We start from the raw sequence: 18,621 nt of genomic DNA on the forward strand, positions 1-18,621 counted from the left end.
TAAAAGGCAGCTCCTGTGAGGTCATAAAATTCTTGGAATCTGGGGCTTTAAAATCATTGCCAAAGTTATGTTTGGGTCAGTCAAAATAAAGAAACTGCTCCAAACCCACTCTTGTGGACTGGGAAAATTGCCACATTGCACATGGTAGGTGGACTGTCTTGAAAGAAGAAGACATATAATGCAGAATCATGTGTTGCTTTCATCAGCAAGTGACTTTTGATGCACACTTCTCCTACATCCAGCCCTTAGGTAACAAAAAATTGTAGAATGTATTTAATTTTGGACACATTCCGTATTTACTTGCAATAACTTCCCTGTGAGACTCATTAATGCTTTAAAGCTTCCTATTAAATAGAAACCTCACAGTGCTTTCTTTCTAATAACATAAATTGAAAGGTGAAAATATTTTCTGTTTGTGTTTTAATAATGAATGTGTGTCTCAAAAAATTGCTCTTAATTTGTTGGATTATTTTAGTTTGGTGTCCTTTCAGAGGCATGCAGATGAATAATGAAAGAAAGTGCAATAAAAGCAAACAATAATTATTCATGCTGACCCGAGGTATTTAAAGAAATAGAAGAAAGTCTAAAGAAACAGATTTCCTATAGTGCTACTTGCTTAAGTATACCAAGGTAATTAGCTTTAAGAGGAGATAATTTCAGTTCACTGAGGGTGCTTTTTTAAGTCTTTCTGGGAAATTTGGATTTTCCATTGATAGTAGTTTTAACATGTCACACTGGAGCCAGAGCGAATTAAAGTGAAGAGCTACACAGTCTAAACAAATAGTCCTTCCCGTGATCAGAAGCCTGACAACATAACAGCATAAATTATGTCACATGCCCACAAGTAATGCAGGAACAATTAAAAAAATAATTGCCAAACCTCACTGCAATCCATAAACAATGTGTGATGTCCTTTATTGAGCTAACATTTTAAGCAGTCTAATTTTCCTATTTATCATGTTGCATTCTTACTGATCTTAAGGAAACAAACAACAAACATTGCCTGTTCTGTGATCTCTTATTTGTTCTGATTAAATGGTGACATTGCAATTCTCCATGAAAATAACTGGCTAAATCTTCAAAACCATCAATGAAAAACAGAAGTTCTTATCTGACTTTGAAGCAGTTAGGATAGATACAATATATTTGTTTGTGGGTAGGAATATTTTAGTAACTTATTTTATATATTGAAAATTTCTATTTCAATCTCATTTATGCCTCCTCTGCATGTCTCCTCTACAACCATTTTAAAATTTCTTTTCATGTCACTTTCTAACTGAATAAGAAATTAAAGTCTCTTATTCCTGCTTGCTGTAAGGATCTCTCTCTCTTTGACATGGTTGTCCTCATGATTGAATGTCCTAGATGTGGGCAATTTAAGAGAATTAAGGCATAAACTGTTTGAGGGCTCTGACTCTGCAAACAAATAATCTGACAGTGTTTTGGCCATTGCTACCTCCCTCGCTCTACACAGGTGTTTGCTGCTATCCCTCTGTGAGACCCTTGTGCTCCACTAGAAAGGTTACATTTGACCTCTTCTAGTTCAAAGCCCTCAGTGGCACCTTGAGGTATCTGGAAGGTGAGGTTTAGGTGCAGACACTACGTGGCAGCACACCCCAGCTGATATCCCTGCAAGCAGATACCATTCCGCCCACTGTGCTTTTGTTAGCCCACCAGCAGTGACTTCTACTCATCATCAGCTGCAACAGGAATGGAAAAAAGACTTCACCAATGGTAAAGATGATGGCAGTGCCTATCATCTTCTGTCCCATTCTTTGCACCTACAGATAAGAGGCTCTTGATAATGACAGTACCTTGATGACTGCCCAACTGGATGGTAAGATGAAGGATAGGTTTTCCCCTACCTGAGTAGAATTTAAGAATTACTCTTTAGCACTCATGCTTCTCAACATGAAATCCTCCAACTGGACGATGCAGACCAAGAAAGTGTATTAGATCATTTCACATATCACTTTGTCCTTTCCCAGCCTCAGTTTTCATATACTGTTTTCATAGATATTGTTTGTTGATCATGTATTCATGGTCAACTACAGCTCTGGAAAGTTCTGTGAGTATTTTGACCAAAGCTACATAAAGAAAGAGTAATCACAGTATATGAATTTCTTGTTGAGGATGTAGATACAGTCCTCAAAATTGCTTGGCCATGTACACAGCTGAAAAGCTTTGGTACTCAGGTTTTCCAAAGTGCCAGTACTACATTGGCAAAGTTAGAGCCTTCTATTAATCTGTTTTGTTTTTTTTTTTGTCATTATTTTTAATATATAAATGTTAAGGATGTATTTCACTAGTTTTCTGACTCAAAATTATTTTATTTTTCTTATTACACTGCAAGAAATTATTATGAATCTCTTCTAATAAAAAATGCACTTGGAAAGGATAAATGAGAGGTGAAGATCCTTACAATACTAAAGAAACAGTAAGGTCTTCAGTAGGTCCGTGTTGTTTTCCCTCTCTACAGAAATCACTATAAGCAACATTAGGCAATAAGTTAGTTTTATGTTGGTATGGCTCCATACCAATCATGGCAGGCATTTTTCAAAGAGAGAACTAAAATATTAAAAGTCTAAGTGAATTAGGTGCCCATCCCATTTTAGAATGACCTGAGCATTAGGAACAAACATTTTACCCGGACTCCTAAAATCAAGACCAGATGCCTTTCTAAACACTATGCTGTAATTCAACCATATTTTTATTGGACACAGTACAGGAACTACAGGGTGAAATTCCATGGTTTCTGTTATGTAAGAAGTCAGACTACATGATGGCATGATCGCTTATGTCACTAACATCTCTGAATAACTGAGGATGAAATAACATCCGATTGGATCAAATTTTACTTCCTGGGTTCTTGTGTTGTCATCATTTCACTCAATCTCCAGCCACTGAAGCAAGCTCTGGGGTAAACAATATAGGCAAGATTTGTATTTTTAATGTAACAAACAAGGAAAACCCTCAAAACTTTGGGAAAACCTTCCTGTGAAATTTCCACCATCTTTAATCAGCTTATTCCACTTCAGGATTGAGCTGAAGGGAATGCATATCTGTGTTTCTGCATTCACACTAATGCTGTTATCATCAGGAAATAGGGAATTTATGCTAGGTTGGTATATTAAGCATCAGCTTTATCAGCAAAATCAAAATGGTGATTGAAAGAAATAGAATCTATTTCTGGAATAAGACTTCTATGAATGTACAAGTGATAATGCTTACTGAAAAACAGAGGCCTTTCTCTTATTCTCTGGTTCAGTTATGACGGAATGTACAAATTTTCTTTTGAGTGTGGAAAATACCTTCTTATTTTCAGCACTCTAGAAGCCAAGTATTTTAAAGAATCCAAGTGTATTGAAGCTTTTGAAAGAACCCACACTCCAATATCAAGAAAGGCTCTGCATGTTAAACCACGCTCAACAATAAAGTGAATTTTAAATGTCTTTTCTGTTAGGCAGGGTCACTTGAATGAAAGAAAACTGGACATCGGTCCTGTCTAATGTAAGATTCAAGAGCCAAAAAACTCCCACCACCTTATCAAAAAACAACCCAGAGTAATCAGCTTCGGTGGGAAATGAAAGGAAACAATAGGTATGCTTTGACCTCAGCATTGTTTTTCCCTTCGGGTCTGTGAAGTCATTAGAAAACTCTGGTACCCTCTGCTGGCCAAGCAATAAATCTGTAGCCCCGGAGCCAAGATGACATTCCCACGGATGCTGACAGGCAAGCACGTGAGCAGCTCGGAAGCAAGAGCCATGTTAACTTGAATCCTCCTAAAGAGCAAAACAAAAACCCCATGGAACAACATACAAGAAAGTGTTAGTCAGGAAAAAGTTTCAGGTTACCAAGAGAGTGCTATAAAAAAGGGATCTAACTAAGATATTTAACACTAGGTTTTTATTAAAGCATTTTAAAAATATTAAGCCTCTACCTAAGGATGCTTGTTAGATTTCCTGAGTATATTGTAGCCGTGCTATATAATGACTGCAAGTGTGCTTGTGTTGTGTTCCTGTTGTCTTACAGATCCCAACTCGCATGCCAAGGAACTTGGCACGTCTAGTAGACTGCTTAAACATCTAAAATGCGCATATGCATATTTCTTTGAGATAGAGTGATACCCTCTGTTACATGAGCTCACCTCTAAGCAGTTATCAGTGAAGTTAGAACTTTGTTTTATCCATTTAAAATAATGTGTATTTGGTGCCTTGCAGTTCAGGAGGTTAAAAAGGTAAATGGTTTCATGTATACCATAGGCCTCTGCTAAAAAGAGGACAATAATGATGAGTCAGACATTTTTCAGAGGTGGAAAGTAACTAGTTAGAATAGTTAATCTTTTGAGATGCATCCCTGGCATTAAGTGGATTCTTCTCATTCAGCTGAAGGCGCAACAGCTGGATTCTGTCATCCCTGACTGGGGCGGTCTTGTTAGTGTAGGATGACCTCTGGAGCACTAACACAGATAATACTGGCACCTCTCTCCACTCTAATCAACTACCAGTCTGAGCAATTCTACAGGAGATGGGGGCATTAAGGCCATATTATTCTAAACAAAATTCATTGATGGTAGCAGAGTATTGTGACAGCAAAAGACAGATTTTACCTTTCTCACCAAAGGTTTTTAGGGCTAAATTTGTGGAATGGTCTGTAAAAAAAGCACAGCTCCATATTTTCTCCCTTCTTAAAGTCATATTTTTGCAAAACTAGACTGTTTGTGTCAAGTATGTCTAAGCTAAGTCTCTCACAGTTTTACTGCCATATACAAAACTGCTCATTGCAACCACACATAGTTAATGTGCTCTCTCTTAGTCTCTTTCCACACAGATTAGAGCTGGCAGGAAATTTTTGGGCATTTAGCTGGAATGTGAAAGGCTCAGGTTCAAATTACTGTTCTGTCCTGCCCTGTTTCAGAGCAAGGCAGTGAAAAAGGATCTTCTAGATCTGAACTGACTACTCTTGTGGCTGAACCAGTACTGTTTTGGTGACAGAGCTCTTGTATTTTGACCATTCATAAAGAAACTTCATTAAAAACTGACCTGTTCTCATGATGTACATTAACTTTCACTGAAAAAATTTCCTTATGTAAAGTTTTCAGTCATAGCTAATACAGCTAGCTATGCATGAGAAAAAAAAAATAAAGGTAACAAGACTATCAGTAGTTGTGAAAAAGCAAAATGAAGCTAGCTAGCTTTGTTGAAAGGGATTCATTCGCCATGCAGGCATTTGGTGTCCTGCATCACACTACTTGCAGAGCACAGGCATGCTGGAGATAAAAATGCACCAGTGTACCACATGCAAAGTACAATATGTTAATTTTATAGGCAGCAAAAATTCTGTTTATCCTCAGCACTTATTAGAAAATTACCAATACCCACACTGTCAACTAAGTTGAACATTCTGCTGCACTTGTAATTTTATAGTAATAACATATGCCCTCTGAATCCTTGGGATAATGGAATGCTGCTGCCTTGTGCCTGGGCAATATAGAGGTGATGGATTTGGTTGCGTTAGAGAGTGGCTTCAGTTGTGTTTGGGAGTGTTCACCTCTGAAATTCAGATCCCACTGCTAAAAGCACAACAGAATTGAATGTCAGCATAAGAATAAAGAGTGTTTACATTTACATTACAATCAGTGAAGAGAAATAGGGTGTCATTTATCCCCTCCAAAACAAATATTAATTAATTGACAAATGCTGCCTTTGATTTTTCCTGTCAAATAAGAAAAGAACAGTGATCAGCTATGAACAATTTGGGGTGCTTACTTGCCCACAGTCCTTCACATCAAAGATAGGAATAAAACCCAAATCTCCAGGGTAGATTTGCTTAGTTGGAGTAAACATTGTGTTGCACTCTCTGTTGACAATTTTATTACAACAACACCAGGCTTTATCTGTCATACAGATGCAGCTCTCTGTTGAGAGGCAAATGAATTACTCAGTGTTTGAGACAGGAGTACAAAGCGTCCATGCAATTGAGGACTGTGCCATGACAAATACAGCCATGGAGGTCAAATGCAGTGGTTCTTTGGTGTGGGTGGAATGCTGTAAGAGAAGTGGTAGTGTTGTGCTATTTCTTAAGCTTTTAAAAGATAATGGAAAATGAAAGCCTGATCCTTTAGTAGTTCATCACTACTACTGAACTTCTTTAACAATATACCATAGTCCTTCATGTATTGAACTAATGATAGCAGATAAAAGGGAGGTGTCATCCTGTTTGTGAATCACTAAAGAAGGCTTCTTAAAGTTTTAATTTTCATAGGCTTTCATAGAAATTAAAACAATTTTAAAGTTTAAATAGTCATAGAGTACTTGCAGTTCACTTAGAGTGAAACTTTATTGGGAGGTAGGAGGGGAGCCAAGAGAGGGAGAGCATGATTTTGACAAAACTTTCATCAGAGAACACAAATGCCAATAGAATATAGACGTTTATATTTCAATTAATTTTTTTTTTTTAAAAAGGAAGAAAATATAATCATCATGGAAACGATCACTAACTTGGTCCTTAGGACACTTATTGGGCCCTCAGTTTCAGTCCCTTATCTGCCTGATGCATACCTGGCCTGTAATCCTGATGTCCTATATCACATACGAGTTTGTCTGCTGCAAAGAAATTCTTGCTCTTCTTGTAAGTTCTTTCAAACCCAACTCAGCTTTGGCAGCCTTCCTACTCTGCTGCTTATAAAGATCATGTTTTGATTGCAGATTGCTCAGAGCATGTAGGTGATTTGGTGATTTTGTACCTTTTAAAAGCCCAAAGAAGGTTTTACTCCTTTCATTTGTGTCTGATTCTGCCCATCTCCTTCTCTCTGTGATTTCCTCTACTGTTTCTATTTCTTATATTAACCCCATCTAAGTTGTTTGTTCTTCCCATTGTTCCCTAAAACCCTTGCAATGCGTTTTCCTGATTGAACGCTGTCAGCAGGGGGAGCATCACAGCATAGGAGACTTCCACCAGGGCTACTGGGTCTTCATAGAAGAATGGAGACTTGCAGAATCTTAAAGAGAGAAGTTTGGCCATCAGCATGTACATCGATGAAAGTTCCATGACCGGAAATGTTAACTCATGTAAAAGATAATGAGCTCTTTAAATTGAAAGAAAAAATGCCAGTCTACATAGATGTCAGAGTTGCCATATAAAAAAAAAGGACAACACGGAAAAGATAAGATTGTATTGGAGATCTTTCTCCAATTATTTATAATTTTTTTTTTTTTAGATATTCACTTTGTTGTTGCATTCATTGTCCAGTGTCTCTCTAGAGAATGAGCTAGTTCTTTGCTGGTGAATTTCAAGGCTAATAAATTATGTTGATACTGACCAAATGAAAAATAAACCAATTTTGATTACGTTGGCACTGAAGGAAAACCGCTTGGGCAATCTTTACCATCTGGACATGCTGTACACTTGGCTGATTCTTTCCTTTAGTGAGTCATTGTTTTCTGGTAAATGCTGATTAGCACTCTATGTGCATTTGTGAAAACCTCATCAGGTTAGGCTGCTGTAATCAGTGCAAACATCAATATGCTACCAACATATGCCAAAATAAACAGGGTGCATCCTAGATTCTGTATTAAGAATCCAGAGTCACTATGTATGAATATTCCTATAAAATTATCATAAAATATTTTAACACAAAAAATTATGGTAGCTAGAGATCTAGATGATTCCGGATGTAAGGACATTACAAGGATATGTATGTTTAAACAACTTGTGTACACTGAGAGTGGAATGAAAAAGTAAGTTTTAAAACTAAATTAACTCTGACTATTCACTAAACAGAAGATGAAGGTAAACTTTTAAGACTCTTCAGCCACAGTGGAGTAGAGAAACCTCAAGTTTTCTAGAGTGATGCTACTTGGATGTATAAGATTGTGGCAGGATTTGCCTCTTTGCTGTCTGAAGTGTGCAGCTTGTCTTTCACTTCATGCCTCTAGCTATTTGTAAGCTATTTATGAGCAACCCAAATGTCCCTGTGACTGAATTCTCTGGGGAGCCTGATGAGGTAGGTATCTATTATATGTGTTTAAGTCCCACAAGTTATTCTGCCTTCAGCCACAGTAAATTTTTTTCAAAGTGCTGGCTTATATGGTTAGGTTGTTGGTGTACATTTTTTTTATTATTACCCTGTGGGTAGAATATTCTTCTACATTTAATTTCTCCCTAAACTTGTGGGGCTTTCAGTTTATCACCCCACTGAAGAGGGCCTGTCCTGGCTGAGGAAACTCAGTGATTCTCTTGTCTCAGATCAGCAGTGAATGTTCAGGACCAAGACCAGGGACAGATAAAAGACCTGGCATTAGGTCTTACAGTTGGTGCCAGCCCTCTTGCTTCTTAGAAGAGATAGCAAGATCCCTTTCTCCTCACCACAATTATTTTCTAATCCCCAAAGCCAGAACCACACAAGGCTTCCAGAGCTTTGGCATTGGCAAAGCAGATTGTGGGACTGTGATTGTTTTGGTACCACAAGAAGATGTAGGTAGGTAGCAGATGACTGATGTAAGTAGAGACATTCTTTGCCTATGTTTGGGTCCCACCCTAAGTGCTTCTTATTGCACAGCATTAGAACATGCCACAGTTTTAAAAAATACTTATCTATTTGGTTTGTATGCACAGAAGTACTACTCTTTCCTACAGAAAAAAAGAAGCAAATAAAGTAGTCTGTGATCACATAGGAAGACTCCAGTATTCAAAGTCTTGAAGTCCTAAGGCACACCCTAAACAAATAGATCTTCTTTCTTCTCTGCATGTGCTTGATGTTTTGCTAGCAAGCATTGTAAAGTTGTGATTTTCTTTTCTCCTGGGCTGTTTTTCTACAACATATGTATGTCTTTAGTTCTGCAAGTTAAGTAGGTACAGTTTTTCATGCAGTAAACCAATTGGTATATATAGTATTCCTATGTTTAAAATGCCTTTGAAGACTCGTCCAAAGCTCACTGAAGCCAATGACATCTTTGTTTAATTTCAATGGAATATGAATCAGGATGTGGATTGAAAGAGAAAATGTGGTCCTGTTTCTGCACTGAGAATTATTGCAGGCATCCTTGAAAGTATAGGATGTTATTTGGTTGTAGAAATAATGAGATCACATGGGATCATGGACTTAACAGAAATGGCTGTTTCACACTTTCTGAAGTGTGCACTATAGTCTGAAACTGTACCGGTCTGAATAAAACTTCAGCACACAGATATCTTCTCTGAGAAAAGAGATTTTTTTTTCACCAAATTTCCTTCTATTTTTAATTCAGCAAAACTGAAGAGAATATATATATATATATCTATTTAAATAGATTTAGAAGAATATAGTAATCTACAAAAGTATTGTAAATCACAATAACAGCCTGAATTTTGCTTAACACAGCAATATTTTCATTTGTCCAAGAGCTGTTATTCATGAAATCATAGGATAATTCGGGTCGAAAGACACACTTCAAGGTCTTCTAATCCAATCCCCTGCAATAAGCAGGGACATTTTCAACCAGATCAGGCTGCTCAGAGTCCCATCCAACCTGACCTTGAATATTTTCAGGGATGGAGCATTCCACCACCTTTCTGGACAACATGTTCCAGTGTTTAATCACTCTCACATTCAAAAATTAGTTCAATTTTTTTTTTTTTGTCTGAATCTACCTTCTTTTGATTTAAAACCATTATCCCCAGTCCTATTTCAACAGATCTTGCTAATTTTTTTTTAATTACTGAAAACTGTAATAAGGTCTCCCTGAAGCCTTCTCTTCTCCAGGCTGGGAAGTCCTTATTCCGTTACCCTGCCTTCAGAGGAGAGGTGCTCCCTTGGTTATATTTGCTCCAATAGGTCCACATTCTTCTAATGTTGAATCCCAGAGAGCTGGATGCATGCTTCAGGTGGGGTCTCATGAGAGTGGAGTAGAGGGGCAGAATCATCTCCCTCACCCTGCTGGCCACGCTGCTTTGGATGCAGCCCAGTTGTGTTTCTGGGCTGTGAGTGCACGTGGCCAGCTCATGTCCAGCCTCTCATCCAGCAACAACCCCCAGTCCCTCTTGGCAGGGCTGCCCTCAATCCCTTCATGCCCCAGCCTGTGTTGATACCAGGGGGTGCCCTGACCCTGCTGCAGCCCCTTGCACCCAGCTTTGTTGAACCTTGTATTGAGCTACTCCCTGAGATGAGCTCAGCTGAGTGGAACATGGTGCTAATAATGCCAGTGTTGTGGGTTTGATCCCCACAGGGGACACTCACTCAAGAGCTGGACTCAGTGATCCATGTGAATCCCTTCCAATGCAGAATATTTTGTGATCCTCAAGTTTGTCCAGGTCCTCCAAATGGTATCACATTAATTTTTAAGAATTGTTTTCAAGTTTAAAAAAGCTACAGCAAACTGAAAATTCTGTTGAGCACACACATCCAAAAAGCATTTGTAAGTCTTCTGGACAGATTTGCAACTAATTGTAGCTGCACTGTGTCCTCTTAATTAAACAGAATGATTCAACAGTTAGAAAGTTTTCATGGGTCAATTTTTGGACTGATTTTAGAACAAAAGTGGAGGAAAACCCCATGTGCTTTAAAGTAATAGAGGCATGAAAGAACTCCACAAATTGTTATTATTAACAGGATTGTTTATTTAAAAAAAAAAAACACCTTTCAGAGATGTTTATTTCCTTTTTTAAAAAAAATCAGTTAAAATGAGTTGTTTTTGAAAAAGAATTTTTAAGTGAAAAGAAAAATTATAGTTTCCATTTCAACTTTATGAAAATCCTTGGGGATTTAAATTTAAAATATCTGTTTTTTTCAAAATTTATTTACTGTAAACTGTAATACAGGAAATCAGATTTGACACGAATTGTTTTGTTTTGACCTTAAACCATTTTTCTAGAGAAGAAAAGAAAATGTTCCCCACTCTGGAGAGTGAATACACGATGGGCTACATTGAAATGGACTCACTAAAACCACAAACCTTTCAGCTGCTGACGGCAGTTCTCTCCTGATAAATACAACATGAGTCCATTGCACTGTGAGTGCAATAGTGCTGTGAGACTGAAGAGCCAGCTTTGAACTGAAAAACACTTGAATGTGAGAGAGACATTTGCTGGTAAGAGGGGTCAGACAGAACTATAATTTTCCCTGTAAGCCTTCAGTATCATCTGAAGCCAGTACTGTTGCAGACTTACCTCTGGTTGGACGGCACTCTGCTTTCATCTGCTCATGGGGACAACAAAAATTGCTACAAACAGAAAGAAAATGTATTTCTGGTAAACTATAGTCTTCTCTCAAACACTTCCTGTTGTCTTCAGAGCAAACCCAAAATGCCATCGGGTCTTCTGAGCATTAAGTCTTCTGAGCATTTTTCAGCTTTCTCAATTACCCATCTATCTCAGCAATCAGCCTATTGTTGTTGAGGAAATACCCTTCACAAAACATATTAGGGATGTCATTTCAGTGATTATTTTCTATGGAATAATGACCGTTTTGTTTCATTAGTGACTTTCTGGTTTTAATCAGACATTTATTTTTCACATTCCCCAAACAAGGTTGCCCAGCATATGTTAAGGGAGCTGTGTGTGTACCATATGGCTGAGAATAATGAATGCTGTAGAAAATGGGGAGAGTAATGTAATATAATAGATAATGAATTCAGCTACATTGTATGATTTTAGCATTGTGAAGTTGCAAAGATGGAGGAGCACCCATGGACTTCAAACCCCAGCAATTTTCACTTTCAGTATTCTAAACTGTCTTTTGTCCCATCTTGGTCAGATGTCTCTGTAGTCATGAAATAACAAAGAAGAAAGGCTTAATTCTTGTATAGAAGTGTTCTATTTAACTCCGGTTTCAAGACAGGTAAAGCACACTAAGTCCAAATATGTGGAACTGGAATCACCATGGAGACAGGCCTGTGATGTGTGGGCATTGGGGTACATTTTCTACATTTCAAAACAGCATTCTGGTAGTTTCTAAGTAGCAAGACCATGTACTTTGGCTTATGCTAAAAAAAAATGTTGGCTCCAAAATAAACTTAAAAATTCCTTTTAGAACTTGGCTGGACTTCCAGAAGAGAATTTTCACATTGCTCTAATCATCTGCTATTGAGGTTTGAAGTCTGTAAGAATCATCAGCTCAAATCACCAGAATGAAGAGCCGAAGTAAAAATGTTTTGATTTCCTAACCAATATCCACAATTTTTAAAATGTGTTCAGGAAAACAAAATGCTTGTTGAATGATAGCATGAGATATAAAAGTGACATTTCAAGACATTTAATAATTTAACACAAATTTTTAACCGATATTAAACTTATTATTTGGAGTTTGGTTGATTCTGTGATCAAAATCCCACATAACACTGAAGTTTTCAGACTACATATTAATAGTGAAATGTGCATTTGGCTGGCAGCTCTCTGACTTGCTCTCAAATAGAAATCTGAACAAATTATCTGGATGAAAGCTGGCTCAGAGCTAACTACCTTGATCCATACACAGCCTTATCCTAATAGTGCCACGTTTCATAGCTGTGTTAATGTTGAAAGTTAAACACACAGAATGCTCACCCTTCTACTTCTGGCACGTGTATTATAGTCAGGGCTGTACATCATATACTGTCCGTAACCTTGCTTACAAGGATTATAACTTATGACTGTTACAGCTGCAAGTTATTTAATACCAATACCTAAAAGCTGTGCTCATTAGGCTCCTAACCCATGTCTCTCTGAAAAGCGTATTATCATAGTTGGCAATATCAATAATTTTACTTAAGGTAAGTAATATAGCCCTGCCTTGATTTTATGATTTAAAGGTAGTTACTGAGAACCCTTGAGTTCTTAACATATAATTTAGGATCAGCTAAATGTACACAAGACCTTACTTATTGGAGAATCAGGGGTGTATACATACACATATTCGTTTTTCTTTCCAACTTTTGTTTCAAGTGTACCTAGTAGATTTATTGCTTGACTGAGCTTCGGTAGTCTGACTCCCTGTGGTGATTTCCAAAAGTCTGCAGGCAGGAATATACCCTTACTGTTGCAAAAGATTATGACATCATGGATGTTAAAAAGAGAATGAATGATGTGGTTAGTCATGCATTCAATATAGTACTAGAGAGGGGGTTATATGGAAACATGGCCTTTCTGTCAGGTAGAATAAATGACATATATAATTTGTTTTGTCCTTCTCTTAAAAGAACAGGGGAAAGGAGATAATCTGTCTTAATAAGGGCATGCTTAGAGTATCAACCAACAAGAAAGCAATATATTCTTAAACATCCATATGTGATCTCCTTATTAAATTAGGATGTTGAGCTAAATTTAAAGTATCAATATATAAATCAGTCAGTCAGTTAAATTAGCCAGTTTTATACTGATAAATGGGAGTTAATAAAGCAATTACTTCTTTCTGAACCATAAGGCTCTGGTTTCCAAATCAGTTGTATGAGTTATGGATTACTGACGTAATTTACAAGTTTTCATTTACCTGACTTATACCCTTGATTTCTGAGGAATTAGTCCATTATGGTATTAAAGGCACAACAAAACAGCATTTACTTAACATTACGATTGGAGCAAAGCAGCAAAACTCTCTGACTTCTCAATTTATGATGACAGTGTCCCTTAGTCTAAGCTGCTGTTGTTCATAACGTATAGAGAGTTAAGGACAGAATTGTTGCCTTAATATTGAAGGTCATGACTTCTCAATGTCTGTGTCATGACCTGTGTTCTATACTTGTTGAGTTTTGCCTTTTCTTTCCCTCAATTCTGTAAGGACACACCACTAGCAGGCAGTTCTGCACCTATGCTGGCCATTTGCTATGAAAGAGGTGGCATTAAAACTTGTCAGTGTATTGCCACATAACTTTCACGTTTTCTATTTTTATGAGACTCAACTTTGTATAGGTTGGCGTCATTGAAGGATTGGAAATTATTACAATGTGAACAAGGTCAAGCTTATATAAGGTGTGCCTTAAATCAATTTTCATTTTAATTTTTCACACACTTTTCTGCTTTTAATGCTTACTGCCTAGTATTTATCTTATTATTCTATTCAGCTAGAAGTAACCTGTCTCCTGGGCCACACAAGTCTTGAAGAGTTGCACAAACTAGCCAAAGTCAAGTAGAATTTCACTGGGGTCCAACCAGTTCTTTAAACAGCAGTTCTAAAACTCAAGAAAGGTAATGGTGTTCAGATTAAACCATTTACTATCCTCTACCATGTTATTCATTGAGAGTACAGTAACAGCAATGGCAATAGCTGTTATGAGACAGAGCAATAAGAACATTTAAGGAAGACTTCATGATTCATGCCGACAATGGTTGTGTAGCTCAGTTCATTCAGTGTTTCAAAAAAGAACCCCCCAATACCAGCCAACCAACTGAAAAAAACCCAAACCCAAAAAAACCCAAACCAAGTCCTAAATCAATTAAATCATATTCTGATGGAAAATATAATTTTTCTCATGAAAAATATTGGTGGTGATGGAACAAGCTGAGAAATCAAACCTGGGCAAGTAGTGCCTGAGACATCTCAGATAAAAGTGAGGAATGAATAAGAAGGCAGACAAAAAAGTCAGGCAGAAACAAAGGAACCAATAGCCCATTGCAGCAGAATTCTTGGAAGAAAAACCCCCCAAACAATAGAAGAATTTTGCGGCTAAGAGTAGGATTGTCCTCAGACTTGGCCTAAATGGCAGACTCCATTTTACAGACTGGCAGAATTAACAAGGGTCTGGTGAAAGAGTAACTCTAGTCTTTGTATTTACTTTGTTATATTTACCTTGCAGGCAATCCAGAAACTGGGCTAGCACTAAGTGTGGGATGAACAATTTAAGAGTTTGTCTTTCATCTCCTCAGTGCATCTCCATTCAAATATCAACAGTTAATATATAGGAAAGGCTCACAGCTTCTGTCTTCCTTAATGGCATGATCAGTGCTGCTGTGTGATGTGGAGCCAGTAAACTTAGTCGCTCACTGTGAAGGAACTATTTTAATTAATAAAAGGAATCTTCCTATGACAAGAATTTTATTTTTTTCCTTGCTGAAATGTATTGAAACACAAAAATATTTACTCCCATAATTATTATACACTGATATCTGCCCAGTGCATCATGTGTTTTAAAGCTCAGTCCAAGCTCCAAACATTAATGACCCAAACAATAACTCATGACAGAGACAGTCAGCTGGTCATCTCCCTGGTATGTGTTGGAGACAAAGTATTGTTTTCAGATGTCAGACTGTATAAAATGCTTCTAAGGAGATAGGGTTAATGGGTTTCTTTAATTTTACCAGCATTTACCCTCAAGCCTTATGTAATTGGCTAATACCTATTATGTTAAAAAGCTTCGACCAGAGCAATTTGGCCTGCACTGCTGGCATTAATATTTTTGCAAGGCATCAATAGGTCTTCCAGTTATAGGTAGATAGGTGTTACCTATCACATGCCTGGCTAACAGAAAGATAAATGGATTTTCTCTCAAATAGGATGTATTCATATTAAAATATCAAAGCATCTTAATAAACTTAATTAAAAATGCCTACTTTTGATAGACCAAACAGAAACTGGTTCAACTGCCTAAACTATTCCACTGTTGACTCAGGAGAAGTCAAACTGCTTCCATTTATACACCTTTCTGTTTGGCCTCAATGAAAATGAAAGTTAATTATTTAAAAGAAGTGGCATTTTGGCAGAACTTCACATTTCCTTTCAGTCATCTATAAATTTATGAGATTTTAGATAACAGAACTTCCCTTAATATACCTTCCAGGATGTTAAAGAAATGCTATTTGTTTATGGTATACGGAGCGATGCCAGATCTGGCTAGTCTGGAGGCAAGATTTTTCAAGCTTTTGATCTGCAGGCTCTGGTTTCCAGAATGTTGAGATCCATGTTAAAAAGGGATCTGGTGTACAGAGTCTGTTCACTGCATTCCCACAATTATAAAACAGAACCAGATAAAAAGACTGATAAGGGTGGATTAAAAGTATGGAATAATGACTGCAAGGACAGTGACCAAAAGGACAGTGGTCTATATAGAGTAGGTATTACAAAATCAAGAAGTATGTGGAAGAGGGGAATATAAGATCTTTATTTTCTTTTTCTTTACACAAGAACTCAGCACATGAAAACAGTGTCAAGAGAAGGGCTTTTTTCTCTCACCACATAAGTAAATGGTGGTCACAGAGTACTGTGGTACAGAGTTGTTAGCCACAGGGTGTTAATGGAAAGCAAAATACAAAAGTATTTGAAATCAAACAGTACTAAACTAATTTCTGGAAGATGTATCCATCAGTGACTCTTAAACATGTAGGAAATTGCTCCATGATTGCTAAAAGTGGAGAGATTGTATCAGATTGTTCTGTACATATTTTTCATTTCCCTACATGACCACTGTTGGGGGAGGAATACTGGGCTTCCAAACCATTGTGTCCATGACACTTTTGTCATGCTTAATTTTCAAGGATTAAAGGAAAGGAAAATTCTCCCTGGTTATTATTGATTATTACCTCATCTCCCTAAACTGTCCTCCAGACCAGCTCTCCTTCTTACTCGTCTGGGCTTCCTTTCTTTTCTCCATCTTCTTCTTGTAATATACACTCCTTTTAGCATTCTTATTAGGAGGACATTGCAGATGGAAAGAACCTAATTCATGTATTCAATATTGATATTCTGTATAGCCATGTCTGGACTCCAAAGACAGTAATTTTTCCTTAAGCATGATTACATTGTTGCCGTGTCCATTTTGTTGGCCAGATAAGAACTAGATTTGTCATACCTGATTGTTCTGAGCTAGATTGTTTGTATGTAACTTTTGGTTACATAAGTTATGAGTTTGTATATAACTTTTTGTTCTAGATAGTATAGAGGATAATGGTTCTAAATAACCACAGGATCATGACATTTAATGTAAGCAAAAACCAAAACAGTTTTCATTTTGAAAAACAGAGAAAGGCAGATAAAATTCAGTCTGCATGTACTTAATATTCTCCAAAATGTTGCAGGTTGAATAGAAGGCTGATTTTAATAAATTATTCCAGCTCTGAAGGCATGATACAATACTTGCAAATTCCTTTAAGTTTATTAGACTGGCAGTTCAGCATCTATCATTCAAGGCAAACTAGCACAATAATGATCACAAATAACTCATCACACTTCACTGCCTTGGCTCTCTAGTATGGTTCATTTTGCTGTTATTCAGCTCCTACAGGTGAATTTGATGAAGTAAATCTCAGGGAATCAGTACTTAATTCTCTCTTATATGTGTTCAAGAAAACAGTTGGATGGGTTTTATTTTTGTTGGGTGTTTTTAGTTTGTATTCCTCCCTCTGCCTCTGACGTTGTATTCTTAGACCTCGTGCATGAAACTGGGGAAACTACAGAAAAACTTCCTAGGCTGCAAAGATGTAATGGAAAACAGGCTTATACGCTCATCCTTTGTTTGGATTATCATGAGATATTTTGTCGTGGCACAACCAATGTAATCTATTTTGGATAATTCAGCCACCTGGGCTAGTGCAATCCACCCCTGCCCATGGCAGAAGTGATGGACCTAGATGATCTTTAAGGTCTATTCCAACCCAACATATTTTAATATTCTGTGATTCACTTCTGATTCCTTGGATAAGTTTGGGTGCCTCTCTTTTTGGCTGTGCTGCATTTTCCCCTCTGTGGAACTCATTGGCCAGTGCAGGCAGACAAACTCTGGAAGTAGCACTTCATGGCATGGCTGTATGGGCCATGCAGGTGCCAGGAAGGTGCGAGATCCCAGAAGGATTTTCCTTCTGCATGCCTATAGTGGACCCTCATGTCTCTTTCTTGTCACCTTTGCTGATTCTCCACTTTCCAGGGAAGATTTATATTCTTTTGACATTGAAGAGTTAAACAAGGGGGAAAAAAAGACTTTTACGCTGCCCTGTAAAAGTCGTGTTTTGCTGGCAAACAGCAGCAAACTTGCTAGGCTTTCTTCATTAGAGCCTTGCCATTTAAGCCATCAGCGTCATTTTGTGAGGACATCAAACATGTGTACACCAGATGCCGGCAACACAGAGCAGCTCTAAGGACCTGACTCAACTTAACAATAATCTGTGGACAGCGGGTGTGAACCTGAGCTGGGCCAACACCTCATCAGACTGCATGGCTAATTGATTTCAAAATTAGAGTTGGTATTTCTGAACAATAATCTTAAAAGGCAGCAATAAAATACTTCAGAATCCTTTGAGCTAGCCAAGCTTTCATCCAAATGGCTTATTACAAAGAGCTGGCACACCTGAACTTTGGCATAGACAAATAAATCCCAAAACAGTAAATGGAAACCACATTTGGCACTGGAGGTTTGTCAAGAGAAGTTTGTAGTCATCAGGAAACAAGATTTTGGATTTTTTTTTCCTTAGTGGCAGGAAGTAATTCACTGGATGTATTTTATTCCAACTGCTGTGATTTATGCAATGAAAATATAGGTAGTTGGGGAGAATGCTCTTTTTAATTTTTTTTTCTAAAATTTCGCTGTCTTCAGGATCCCAGAAGCTCTAAAAGCACAGGAAGGGTTACAGTTATCCCAACAGTGATAACTTAATTGCATCTGTCGGCCTCCCTCTTTGAACTTTGAACTGCTGTTTTGTGGCATCATGATCCAAAAGGATTTAGATCTGACTTTTGTGTGGCTA

This window comes from Onychostruthus taczanowskii, unplaced genomic scaffold (genome assembly GCF_017590055.1).
Source record: "Onychostruthus taczanowskii isolate IOZ18803 unplaced genomic scaffold, ASM1759005v1 scaffold12, whole genome shotgun sequence".
NCBI classification, from domain to species: Eukaryota; Metazoa; Chordata; class Aves; order Passeriformes; family Passeridae; genus Onychostruthus; species Onychostruthus taczanowskii.